At 41.5% G+C, this 14073-nt stretch overlaps 1 non-coding gene across 1 annotated transcript; it reads right to left on the bottom strand.

The window, feature by feature from the left end:
* Window positions 1–12229: 12229 nt before the first annotated feature.
* LOC141610001 (small nucleolar RNA R71) lies at window positions 12230–12336 on the bottom strand. The gene has a single exon (XR_012527898.1). It is a non-coding gene; the product is annotated as a small nucleolar RNA R71 (small nucleolar RNA).
* Window positions 12337–14073: the final 1737 nt, after the last annotated feature.

The raw sequence follows: 14073 nt of genomic DNA, 5'->3' as shown, positions 1-14073 counted from the left end.
GCCGGGGATGGTGCTATGTGATTAAGTTCTTACTTGTTTGTCTATTTTGATTTTGCTTTAAACTTGAGGAACTTGTTCCTCAAGGATCGTTCTTACCGTTTTTGTGTAGTTTCCATGCTTGTAGTTGTTTCTTTGTCTTAGCTATGATGGCTCAAAACTTGACATATGGAGTATGTGGTGGATCTTTTGAGTATGACTATGGGTATGGGGAGTTTGAGGAGCAAGTCAACACAAACCTACCTTACAACTCATACAATGAAAATCCTAACTACTACCCCAACTTTCCCCACCAAAATAACCACATCCAATACCCACAACAACCAACCACCCAAAACTCACTTTACAACCAATTCCAAATGCCACAATACAACCACTTTCACACCTACCCACAACAAGAAGATGAACCCATTCAAAATGTGATTCTCTAAATGATGGGAGATCAACAAAACTTCTTCAAATAAATGCTAGAAGAGAGCCAAAGAAGGGACATTGTTCTTCAAGGCATTGTTACTCAAGGTGAGGAGTTGGAAATTCAAATTGCCCAAATAAAAGAAACCCAACTAACTACCCCTCACCACTCTTTAGACATTGACCATGAATGTGAGTTTGAAGGAGTTACCTTTGATGAGAAGTGGGAAGAGCCAACCTCATTGAGCTCTTGTGAGTATGAAAGTGTGGTATTTGATTATGAAGACATGAGGTTGAGTAAGCCAAATACTCTTAGCCTTTGTGAGTATGAGGGTGTATCATTTGATGTGAATGTTGAGATGGTGGAGGAAGAATTAATGAAGAGGAGTGAAGCCTCCATCTATGATTCATATGGAGATAGCGATGATTACAAGCCTATGGAAGAAGCTTATGCAGGATATGTGTCTTGCAATGAAGAAGAGGAATGGAGTTGTGAGATTGCCTTACTTGAGGAGCCCATCCTTGAGAAGTTTGAGGTATGCTTCCATGAAGAAGATGAATTCCTTTTCCCCATTTCCCATGAAGACTACTTGGCCCCTACCATAGAGCCAATGATTGTTGGAGAGGATATGGTGGATCTTCTTCAAAAGGTCAAGGCATCATACAAAAGCTACTTGGTGGCAAAGCTCAAAGAGAAACTTGCACGTGAAGCTACTTGTGGAAATTTGGCACCCACAATGTCCACTCCCAAGGAACTCGGTCATCAAGGTCATAAGGATTCTCCTTCTACTCATGAAGGATTGATAAATTCAAATGCTATCATCATCACAAAAATTGAAGGAGAAGGCGGTGAGTCGAAGTCTCCAAACGAAAATGATCCATACTTCATTCCTAATGTTGACAAGAATCATGGGCTTACTTATTGGAAGTGTTTCAATGGCTCAAATGCCAAGGGCAAGGTGAAGAAGAGAATAAGTGACAAGCTCCCTTGGCCAAGCTTCATCTTGAATTGGAACAAACCGTATTTATGCTTATTTGAGGATTGTGCCCAAGCATCTGACTGGTTATTGAGAGCATTGAGCAACATGGACAATATCAATAACCATGGCAACAAGGAATGAGTTTGGTGGAGTCCTCCCTCAAACCACCATTTGTAAGATATCCTATCCTTTATCTTTGCATTACATTTACACTTGCATTTAGTTATTTACATATACATTTAGCTTGCATTTGTATTATATTTCATATTGCATTTACATTAGTTAGTTCATATAGTATAGTTGCATTGTAATATATCTCACATGATTCATGTAGATAGTTGCATATAGATTAGAATTCATGCATAGTTACTAATGGCCAAACCTATTCATTTCTACACTAGAAATAGTGTTTAAATCGGTTTGGGGAGGTTTGATCATAAGTGACCATAGTTTACTAGAAAACATGCATCATATAATATAGTTTAGATTGCATTCATTTGTTATATATGTCATATAGGATTGCATTTAGCTAGAGCATGCATTCATTCATATCATATCATTGCATTTGTACTTTATTTCAAAAAAAAAAACAAAAATCCAAAAAACATGTTTTTCCTTTTTATTCCTACTTCTACATGTACATTGAGGACAATGTCCAAAATAAAGTGGGGGATGGGAATTTATATTCCAAAATACATAAAAATTGAAAAATTTCAAAAAAAAAATCCCAAAAATATGTTCTTTAATTTCATAAAATCAAAAACCATAAAAATTTGAAAAATTCAAAAACCAAAAACATGTTCATTTCCTTTGTAAGTGTAGTCATGTATATATTATTGTATATATTGTGTTTGTTTTATCCTTGTTCACATTGATCGACTACACCACATCCGAGACATGAGGATATTGAAGACCGCATGGTATGATCTTTCCAATCTCCTTTTTCCTCTTTATGTTAATGACTATGTGGCTTTATTTTGATTGATGCGGTACAACAATGTGAACTTAGGACTTGCATTTAGTGTACATGTCATATTAGTTGGTAGAATCATATGCATTAGGATGTATATATGCTAGTTGCATCATGGCATGTAGTTTGCATGGTTAGAAAAATTTTGTGAAACCGTCTATTTGGGAAGCTTGACAAGTGTATACAGGCCCTAGTAGATGCCTTTTCTTCTTAAGACTTTTCTTGTTATAATACTTGTAAAACACCCTAGGATGTGTCATGCTAGTATCCTTTGACCCATGGTTTAAGGCCTAGTCAAGAGTACCTTGTGGTGTGATAACTCCTTGGCTACCGTTTATTCCAAGGTGACCCTTGAAACCATGCATCCATCCATCATCCATGTTCTACCACATTTTTGTCATCAAAGGGAATGGGCACAAAGAGAAATCAATTTGAGTTCAATGAAATGAAAAGTGAAAGAAAGTTTTCAAAAATGCATCAAATGAAAAGAGGAGCAAAAATAGACTCCTAAATCTTCAAATATAAGGCACCCTCACTACATATGGGGTGACTTTGAAAAAGTTCAAAAAGAAATGCAAGAAGTTGTCAAGTGTTGAAATGCCAAAAGTCAAAAAGAAATGGCAAGAAAGTGTTCTCAAATGTCAAATGCCACAAGAAATTGGGGGGAAAAATAAAAACAAAAGCAAACTCCCAAAGTGAAACTCAAATATCTATTGATCCCTTTATCCATCGTATCCATTTTTGTGCATGGTAGAGAGGGGACGACCCTTCTTCTTGTCTAGGCAAGAGGGGGAATTCCGCGATCCTCCAGTGTTTCTAACACCATAGGGAGTCTACTCTTGACAAAAGCATTTAACGATTGAGGACAAAGGTACCCTAGCTTGACACAATTTGGAGGTGATTTATTGGTATCCTTCTAGGCTTAGTAGTTTGAAGAAATTGCATCTATGAAGGAGTGTGTACCCTTGAATTGCTTCCCTTGTAGGTAGTTTCCGCCACTTAGATGAGGAGAGTGGCTATTCTTTTTTAGATGCATCCATTACTTGATTTTGTGTGCTTAATGATTGGATGTGTCGCCATTTTGGCAAGACCCACCTTGCCTTGCAAGAAGGCATCCTACCTCATGGTTGTCTTGTTGTGAGTTGAAGGGGCGGAGTGAGACCCGCTAATTGTCTCATATCGGCTATATTAGTTGGTTAGTTTAAATAAAGGTCTAGTTTTTGTCACCTCTTTACTCGGGACGAGTAAAGGTTCGGTTTGGGGATATTTGATGTGACCATTATTTGAGCATATTTAGTCCCCTAATGGAGCCTATTTTGCATACTAATATAGCATTTCATGGCCATTTTATCCGTCAAAACCTTCATATTTGCTTTTCTATCGCATTTCATATGTTTTATAGAAAAGGAGATAATAAGGCGGAAATTCCCGTCTTTCGTGCATATTTGGAAGCTTATTGATGATATTAGATGGACTAGTATGAAGAGGAGGCAAGAATGATGACCAAAGACGTAGGAATAAAGTGTATATAGAAGGATCAAAGGGTTAAAAGTAAGAATGACGAGAGGGAAGGCATTACAAGAAGAAATCGCTCGAAACCCGAACCAAGGGTTGCTCCTTTGGCTCTAAAAATATGCTAGATGGAACGGCGTCGAAAAATCAAGCGATCTAGGCTTTTGAATCACTCCAATAGGAGTCCGGATGAGAAAATGACGTCCATTTTACAATCCGAGCTCAAACAAAGAAGCTGTTCGCCAAGACGCCCGTCTTCCCCTCAAGACGCCCGTCTTCCCCAAGACGTCCGTCTTCCCCAAGACACCCGTCTTCCCCACAAGACGCCCGTCTTCTAGTTGGGAAAAACAAGAAAATTCACTGGAGGAGAATCCGCTCGTCTTCTCAAGAATCCGCCCGTCTTCTCAGAAGACGCCCGTCTTCCCCCAAAGACGCCCGGGCAGAATCTCCAGAATCCGCCCGTCTTCTCTCAAAGACGCCCGGGCCCAGACCACCGAATCCGCCCGTCCCGTGCCTAAGACGCACGGATTCCAGTCCAGCACAAATCCGTTTCTTCAAGCTTCAAAGAAAGAAGCCCTTCCTTCGAAAAATACCGGCGTCTCCCTGCTCAAATCTCAAAAGTGTAATTACTAATTTAGCCTTAGTTAACCTAATGAATCCCTACTATAAATACCCCACTTGTAAATAATCAAAGGGGGGATCCTTTTATCAAGTTTTCATTAGGTTAAATCAATCCTTCTCTTAGATTAGATTAGGAGTAGATTAGAATAGATTACTCTTTAATCTTTCCACAAATCTCACATTAATCTTTCCTTAATTATTGTTCAAGTTTGTTACTTTTGGGTAATTGAAGACTATTGGGTTATTATTAGGAGATTGACAACCTTCCATCAATTATCAAGTTCTTCTATTATTATTTGCATTATTATTTTGGAATCTCCATAGGTATAATTCTCTTAATCCTTGTTTTAATTATTGTTAATCTTTATTACTTGTTCATCATGTTTGGCTCTGTTAGTATGATTGACAACCTTATTAACATGTTAAACTTGATCATGAGTGAGTAGTTACTTAGCTAGGATTAGTAGGTAATTAGGGGAAACCAATATGGGATTGATTCATGCTTAATCTAATATGTTTTCATGATTAAATTGCTTGCTTGTTGTGATGTCAACTTTATGCACATGTTATGTTTGATGAAATGCTAAGCCTATGAATCCTTTTATTTACAACCATCTCTTATCTACTCAACTTGACTTGTAAGATATAAACCAACTCGAGTCTTGTTAGACCATGCATAGAAGTTGATTAGGAGGAAAATAAGTCGACTTGTAGGTGGTGTACAATCTAAACGATTCGGCTCCGGGACCCAACTCTTCCTAAGAACCGTAAGACATAAACCAACTCGGTTCCTCCACAACATTAATTGCTTGCAACTTTGTAAATATGTTAGTATGATCAACACCATGAATCCCCTATGACCCCATGATATCCTAGCACTTTTAATCATTTGTTTACATCTTTCCTTTTATTGCTTGTTTTACTTTATCGCTTTTATTAGTCTAGAACACAACTACAAACCCAACCAAATTGTGACACTAGCATAAATTGAGATAGATAAACTTAGAACCCAAAGCACACCGTCCCATGGATCGACCTCGACTTACCGCTAACTAGTTGTTTGTTGAGTCTTATAAATTGTGTTTTGATTGGATGTGACCCGACGACATCACTCCACATCATCTAGTTCGTCCGAGGGAGGCTCCTTGTATTCTTTCGAGGTGCCCCGGTCCTGTAATTGCTATGAGGGGAGCCTGGTTGTAGCTTTGAGGGCTTGAGCGTAGCAGTTCCTGGATTCCTCTCGATCCCCTTTTACTGTGACCGTACCCTATGGTGTTGGGAACTTGAGACACTGATGATATGTTGAGGGCACCGCCTTCATCTGATGCAGCCATGGTCTTCCTAGTATCACGTTGTAAGTGGTCGGACCCTCAATGACTAAGTACCTTACCAGTTTATTAACTCCTTCGATGTACGTTGGGATGGTTATCTCACCCACCGAATGCGTAGTCTCACCACTGAATCCCACCAGGGGTACATATTTCTTTATCAGGTTCTCTTTATCAAAACCCATGGTTTTGAGGGTTTCAAGCATGATGAGGTTCACAGAACTCCCTGTATCCACTAATGCTTTTCGTACGGTGAAATTGCCAATGGATAACGTTATAGTTAGGGCATCGTCGTGTTGCTCTGCACCGCTTTCTATGTCGGTTTCGTCGAAAGTTACCGGGGGTAAATTGCTCTGGCTTACTCTGTACGAAGTTTCTAGATGATCCCCTTTACTTCCGGTGGCTTTCCTCTTAGCGGCGGAATATGTCAAGCCTGGTAGCTCGGATCCGCTTGTTATTACGTTAATAATTTTCGTGCATATGGGTGGGGCAGAGGGAAGCACCTGGTTTGCTGCCTCTCTCCTGTCCTGCTTGCCCCCACGTGATAACAGGTGGTCCAAGTTTCCCCTGCGTACCTGGAACTATACTTCCTTTTGCAACCTGTAGCAGTCTTCTGTCCTGTGACCTATGTCCTGATGCCATTCGCATCTCATGCTGCTGTCTCTGTTGTCGTTGGGTCGATCCTGAGTGGGAGGCTTTGGCCACCTAACCTGATCACCTAGGCCTCTTAGCGCTTTCAGCAATCCTTCCATTCCCGTGTTGAATCCGTACTCAGATAGCTTAGGAGGATGCTGGGAGTCGTCAACTTGCTGGGTTTTTTCTGCTATTATGCTGATATTGGGTCTGCTGTATGGCTTAGCTCGCTCGTCTTTCTTTTCTGTTGGGATTTTCCTACCAGGTTTGTCGAAGTTTGTGATTCCCTTTCTAGCTTGTATATCTTCTTCCAATCTTAATCTTCTTTGTAACTCTCTCTTTGGACTTCTTCGAATCTCTCACAAGGGTACATCGTTAATTCTTTGTAGAGGTTTGACTCCTTATCCAAGCCCTGCCTGAAGGCGTTGATGGCCGTGGACATATTGCAGCCTCGAATTGAAACTTTCTCTGCATTGAACCTGGTGACGTAATCCTTGATTGATTCACCTATTTCCTGGACGATCCTATACAGATCGCTTGGCTGCTTTGGTGTTCTCCGGCTGCTGGAGAACTGTTGATTGAATGCGTTGACCAAATCGGCGAATGAAGATATGGTCCCGTTAGGCAAGCCGACGAACCATTGTAATGTTGCTCCGGTTAGGGTCGAACCAAATCCTTTACACATGCATGCCTCCTTCGAGGCTCCTGTGGCAGTGGTAACCATCATTTTTTGCTTAAATTGGCTAATGTGATCGCAGGGGTCTGTGGTTCCATCGAAGAGGGTCATTGTTGGGACGTTAAATCCTTTTGGTAAGGCCACTGTAGCTATATCGTCAGTAAACGGCGAGTCAACGTAGCTTTCTGGTGTGGCCATCTCCATAGGCAGCGGCTTCCTGCGACCCTTCGGAGGAGGCTTCGTAGTTCCTGGTATTGCTGTTCTATGTATGTCTCTCTCCCGGCAGGTCGCAGGTGCTCTTGTAACTGATGCTCGGCTCCTCGTACGAAGTTCTGTTGTCCCAAGACTGCTGGTTGGAGCATTTGTGATGCTGCTGCAGCCAGGCCGCTTTCCCAGGTATACTCAGCTTGATTCGTAACCGGGGCCCTGATCATCGGGACCGCAGCTGCTACTCTGCTCCGCTGGCGTCCTTCTGCATCTGACGCGGGTGTTGGCTCTTGGTGAGCTGGCTTCTCATCTGGTGTCAATGCCCCCAGTCCTGTTGGGACAAGGCCTCCTCTTGACTGTGGTGTTGCGTCCATGTCCAGCCTAAGTGCCACTTCGTGTGGCAACACCCGTGTCTGCCTCCGGTCCCCACTTTCTCCTGGTGGACTCCCGGATCTGTCTTCCTGCATCCAAGGGGCCGAATTAGCGGCATGGCTCCTTAACTCGTTGATCTGTGCTCGGAGGAGATTGTTGTCCTCTTCCATCTGGGATCTCATGCTTCTATTCTCGTTCTGCATTGTCCGGATTGTCCTTGCTAATGTGTCCAATCCGCTTATCATGATGCTGGTGGGACTTGGAGGAGCCTGAGCCTGTTACCTAGATTGTGTTCCTCTTTCAGGCTGTGCGACTCCTTACCGTCCCTAGACGACTCCTGAATCTCTAGTCTGGACTCTCTCCGAAGATGGGCTTGCTGCTACCTGGGAACTTTGGCTTTGCTTAACTGCTGGTATCTGGGCAGTGGTGGTGGTCTGGATCGAGGTAGCGCGTGCTGTTGTTGCCGAGGGAGATGGTATCTGTGTTGCTGCCGAGGGGGGCGGTACCCGCGTTGCTGGGGCGCCGCTGGTGCTACCCGGGTTGGTTTCTTTGTGTCCGGACATGTTATGCTTGCTGTGTAGACTAGCTAACGAAGACGACCACTATGCCCCACGGTCGGCGCCAAACTGTTTTGGTAAATTTCTACCAATTTAGGGTTAAAGTAGTCTTAACGTTAGGTCTGAATTGTGATTTGATTGTTTGTTGTATGCTAATTTGAATATGCAACGTAAGTAAAGAACACAAGCAATTTTGGTGACGCGGAAAACCCAATTTGGGAAACAACCGCGGGGGGAGACGGAATCCCACCAAGATTTTCACTATAACTCGGGAGGAAGTACGGTTCGTGTGTTATGCTATGAATGCTAGGGTGTAGTTCTCGAATTTTTTTATTTCCTTTCTCCTTTGCGTTGAGGCTCATTATATAGGAGAGCTTGGCTAGCTAGGGTTTCTTGCTTTCCCTCCAAGTTATTCCTAATTTGATATAGAATAGGACTTTCCTTCATTGGATATGGTAAGTGATTGAACTCTCATATGCTTCTTCTATGCGGATCAAAGCCCACGTTCTGCGCTGCACACTGATGTTATCACCCTGGCCCCCTGATGTCTTGCGTCCAACACTGCTTCCAGACTTGCTGCCCCAGATCAGCCCATATCCAGATTTTGGGCCTAACAGAGAACTCCCCATTTCTGCTTTACTCGATCGACTGATATGGCATTACTCGATCGAACAGAATCCACGATCGAGCTCTTTTTCTCGTGTAAGCTCTTGAATTCGTCATTCTTCCTATAAATTTGCGTAAGATTCCCCAAACCTGCATAAAAACACTTGCAAAAATATCCCAAAATACCAAATACGCAAAGTAACAGTCTATTGTCTCTATCAACGCTAAAAATTGTCTAAATTCTAATTGTCCTAATTAAAAGCAATAAAAGAAATTCAACGGAAATTCAAAAATTGTTTATACAAGTTGGTACACGGGCATTTCCCCGCTCACTTCCCAAAGCAATTCAGTAGCCCCTCGGAGGGCTCCTGACTGGAGGATGTCACCTAAGCAACATTGATCGTCCTCTTCAGCTTCCATGAGCTTGAACTTAAATCATTAGGAGGAGAATAGTTCACATCCACATATGCGCGAACTTTCCTCACCCTTGCTCCTTTCTCACCGGCTTTAACACTGTCACTCCCACTTTGACTGACATTAATTGCACATTGCCCTTTGACAGCTCCTTCATTGTTTTCATCTGTACCTGCAACAAGGAAAACAGACGAACTTTCCTCCTTTTTGCTCTCAACCTGAGGCGGAGGGGTCGCAATAGCAGCATAATGCTCCAAATTTTCATTTGGAGTGTCAATAATAGGGTCAATAGAAGAGAGGGCATTGCAAGGCTGAGCTTGCATGGGAGCCCTCCGGAACTTAGACTGATGGAATATCAGCTCCTCGTCCCCAACCTGAAAAGTCAATGTCTTGCCCCCGACGTCTATTACTGCATGAGCAGTAGATAAAAATGGTCTCCCTAAAATAATAGGGGTATGTGCGTCGTCGGGGATTGATGTGACCATAATTGGCGCATATTTAGCCCCCGAATTACCGTTGTTTCCATGCTTTTTAGTGCCTACTTGGGTCATTTCTTATCTTTAGTTCTTTGTTTTGCATATTCTTTGAGATTTTGATCCCTTGGTAGGAAAGGAGTAAGAATCTTGCATTTTCATGGCAAAACAAGGCTAAATTGATTGTATTCAATGACCAAGCATCAAGAAGAGACAAGACTAGAAGGCCTTTGTACATATCATAGTAGAAGAACAATGTTGAGAAAGGATCCTTGCGTCCCCAAGGAAATCCCCAAGGAATTTATGAAGAAAAGGGAAGAAAAGAAGAAGAATTGACGCTGACCAACAATCCGAACGGATTGCAGACAATCCGCCCGTCCGCCCAAAGACAATCCGAGCGTCCCTCCTTGGAATCCGCTCGGATTCTCCCTCAACAATCCGAGCGTCCCTCTCCTGAATCCGCTCGGATTGCACCACCCAAATCCGGCCGTCCCGACTCTAATGCACGGATTCTCGCACAAAGACGGATTTCATTCTTCAAGCTACGAAAAGAGAAGCCCTTCTCTCAGAAAATACCGGGTCCTCCTTGCTCAACTTAAAAAGTGTAATTACTAGTTTAGCCCTTAGTTAACCCTAATGCATCCTCCCTAATTTTCACTATAAATACCCCATTAGTCTAATTAGAGGAGCATGTTCTTCTTATCAATAATTAGTGTAGTTAATATCAATCAAATCTCTCTTCAATATTGTAATCAAGTATTAATCAAGTTTTAATCCAAGTTTTAGTTCTTTAATCTCTCTCTTGTTCTTCCTTTATTTTGGGTAATTGAAGATTATTTGGGTTATTATTGGGAGATTGACAACCTCTCAATCTAGGATTCAAGTACTTCTATTATTCTTGCTTTATTATTGGAATCATTAGTAGGTATAATCTCTTAATCCCTTTTTAATTATTGTTAATTACTTTTATTTATTCATCATGTTTCATATTGTTGGTATGATTGACAACCTTGCTAGCATGATCAACATGATAATGAGTGAGTAGTCTCTTAGCTAGGGTTTAATGGGTGATTAGGGGAAACCAACATGGGGAATTATTCATGCTTAAATCAATATGCTTTCATATCTTATTTGCTTGCTTGTTTTGATCTTAATACATGCACATGTTATATTTGATGAAATGCTAAGCCTATGAATCCTTGCATTTACTATCATCTTCTATCCTTTCAACAAGACTTGTAAGACATAACCCAACTCGAGTCTTGTTAGACCATGCATGTGTTGAGTAGGAAAGATTAAGTCGACTTGTAGGTGTTGTACAATCTAATCGATTCGGCTCCGGGACCCAAACTTTCCTAGGATTGTAAGATATAACCCAACTCAATCCATCACAACAATAATTGCTTGCTTATAATTTGAGAACATGTTTGTATGATCATATCCCATGATTCCCCTATGATCCCATGACACCCTAGTGCTTTTAATCAATTGTTTACACCCCTTATTTTATTCATCTTGCTAGTTTATTTTCATTGTTATTTTAGTTTAGTGACCTTCTACACCAACCCAATTTGTGACACCCCTAGACACTACTAGTTACAATAGAATTCTCATTTCAATACCCGTCCCTTGGGATCCGACCTTTACTTGCCTCTTTACTAATTGTAGAGTTGTTTGTGGAGTATAAATTGTGTTTTGTATCGACCATTGACCAACGACCACATATACTTAATTGTGAACACGAAATGGCATCGATCAAAAAAAATGGCGCCGTTCTGTTGGGGACGGTGTTTAATTGATTTAAGATTTCTTTTTATTGTTATTAGTTGTGTCTTTTTCACCTTGGGGAAGTAAAAATCCTCAAGGTTTGTTCTAATTGTTTTCGAGTTGTTTGATATTTTGCATGTCTAGAAGGTCACAAAGTGATTTGTTACCTTTTGACCGTGAAATCGAAAGAACCTTGACGAATAATAGGAGACTTGTTAGGAGGAATTTGGGAGGTGTTGGTGAAGTTGTTCAACCCACTAGTGAGTTTGTCAATTCTTTCGCAATAGAAGGAGAAGAGAACCCATTAAACAATACCACACAAAATCCACCTACAATGCCTAAATTCTCGTCACACTCTATACCCACCGAGGAGAATCTACCAAATGGTACTCCTACACCGCAACATCTCACCGGAAATTTCATTGCCAAGTCCGCCTTCATCCAATTAGTTGAGAGGAGCCAATTCGGGGGAATGCCTAGTGAGGACCCTCATTCTCATATGGAAACCTTTTGCGATTATTGTGATGCTATCTCTCAAACGGGCGTGACTCAAGACCAAATTAGATGGCTCTTATTTCCTTTTTCGTTAATCGGCACCGCAAAGCAATGGTTGAAGGGCCTTGATAAGGCCACCCTTGGAATAGATTCTTGGAAGAAGTTAGCTCTAGCTTTCTACAAAAAATTCTACCCACCGGAAAGACTAACATGCTAAGAGCTCAAATTACGGGTTTTAAGCAAAGGGATGAAGAATCTTTGTATGAAGCTTGGGAGCGGTTCAAAGGTATTTGTCGCTCATGTCCTCACCATGGACTTAGCGAATGGTTTTTGGTACAACAATTTTGGAATGGTTTATATGAAGATTCAAGGAACATTCTCAATATGGGATCAAATGGAATGTTCACCGAAGTTGATGACAATCAAACATGGAACAAGATTGAGGAAATGGCGGTCCATAATTCACAATATAGTAGACCTCGCAAGGCTACTAGAGGAGGAAAGTATGAAGTGAACTCCGTTACTCAATTGGGTGCTCAACTTAGTGCTCACATTGACACAATCAACTTGAAGTTTGAACAAGCTATGGCTAGACTTGAGGAAAACTCAAAATCATCAAAGCATCATGTCAATGCCATGACGGCATCCTCATCAATCCCAAGTGGGATATGTGAGAATTGTGGAACTTTGGGTCATGACCCAAGTGAGTGTAGGGGAACAACCAAACAAGTTAATGCTTTCCAAGCTTACAAAAGTGGTACCCCTTATTCAAATTTTTACAATGAAAACACCAAATTCCATCCAAATCTCTCATACAAAAGCCAAAATGTTCAAAACCCTCAAACAACATACACTCCACCACCCATGAGAAATCAAAATCAAAGACCCTTTTACAATCAAAACCAAGGTTACCAAAATCAAAATCCATACAATCACCAAAATAACCAAGGTTTTGATGTCCAAAAAGCGGTCCTCCAAATGCAAAAGAATCAACAAGAATTTTTCACTCAAATGCAAAAAGATAGCCAAGCAAAAGACACCACCATCAACAACATTCTAGCTCACACCAAGATGTTGGAAACACAATTGACTCAACTAGCATCTTCAAGCTCACAAAGACAAAAGGGGCAATTACCACCTCAAATTAATCCCCCTAGACATGAAACGGTTAGTGCCATTCACTTGAGAAGTGGAACAAGATATGAAGCACCGAAGGAGCAAGTTTAGAATGAAGTTGTGAAAGCTAGTGAAAATGAAGTTGTTGTGCAAAGCCCCAAAGAAGGGGAATCATCAAAAGAAGAAAGTTCAAAGAAAAATGAAGACAAGGCCAAAGAGAAGGAGCCCATTGTGATTAGACTTCCTTTTCCAAGTCGTCAAGCCAAGCCTAAATTTGATGATCAACTTGGAAAGTTCATGGAAATTGTGAAGAACTTAGAAGTCTCAATTCCTTTCACGGAATTAATCAATCACGTACCGGCCTATGCAAAGTACATGAAAGATATCCTCACAAAGAAGAAGTCGATCCGGAAACTTGAGACTATCGCCTTCACTAAGGTGAGTAGTGCAATACTTCAAGGGAGTTCACCTCCAAAGTTAAAGGATCCGGGAAGCTTCTCAATACCGTGTACCATTGGCGACGCGACGATCAACAAAGCCTTATGTGATCTAGGGGCTAGTGTGAGTGTCATGCCATACTCGGTGAGTAAAAGGTTGGGGATGGGAGAGCTTAAATGCACCAATATCACACTCCAAATGGCCGATAGATCGACGAAGACACCATTAGGGATATGGGAAGATGTCCCCGTGCGAATTGGGAAGTTTTTCATCCCGGTGGACTTTGTCATTGTTGATATGGAGGAAGATTCCAACATTCCAATCATCTTAGGAAGACCTTTCCTACACACCGCGGGTGCGGTGATTGATGTGAAACATGGAGAGCTCACTCTAGAAGTGGGAGATGAAAGCATAACTTTTAATCTTGACAAGACCATGAGAGCTCCTCGTTTGCATGAGCCATGTTTCATGATTGATCATTATAGCCGGAAGGATGAAAG

This window comes from Silene latifolia, chromosome 10 (assembly GCF_048544455.1).
Source record: "Silene latifolia isolate original U9 population chromosome 10, ASM4854445v1, whole genome shotgun sequence".
Lineage (NCBI taxonomy): Eukaryota > Viridiplantae > Streptophyta > Magnoliopsida > Caryophyllales > Caryophyllaceae > Silene > Silene latifolia.
This window is presented reverse-complemented; position numbering and strand designations above follow the sequence as displayed.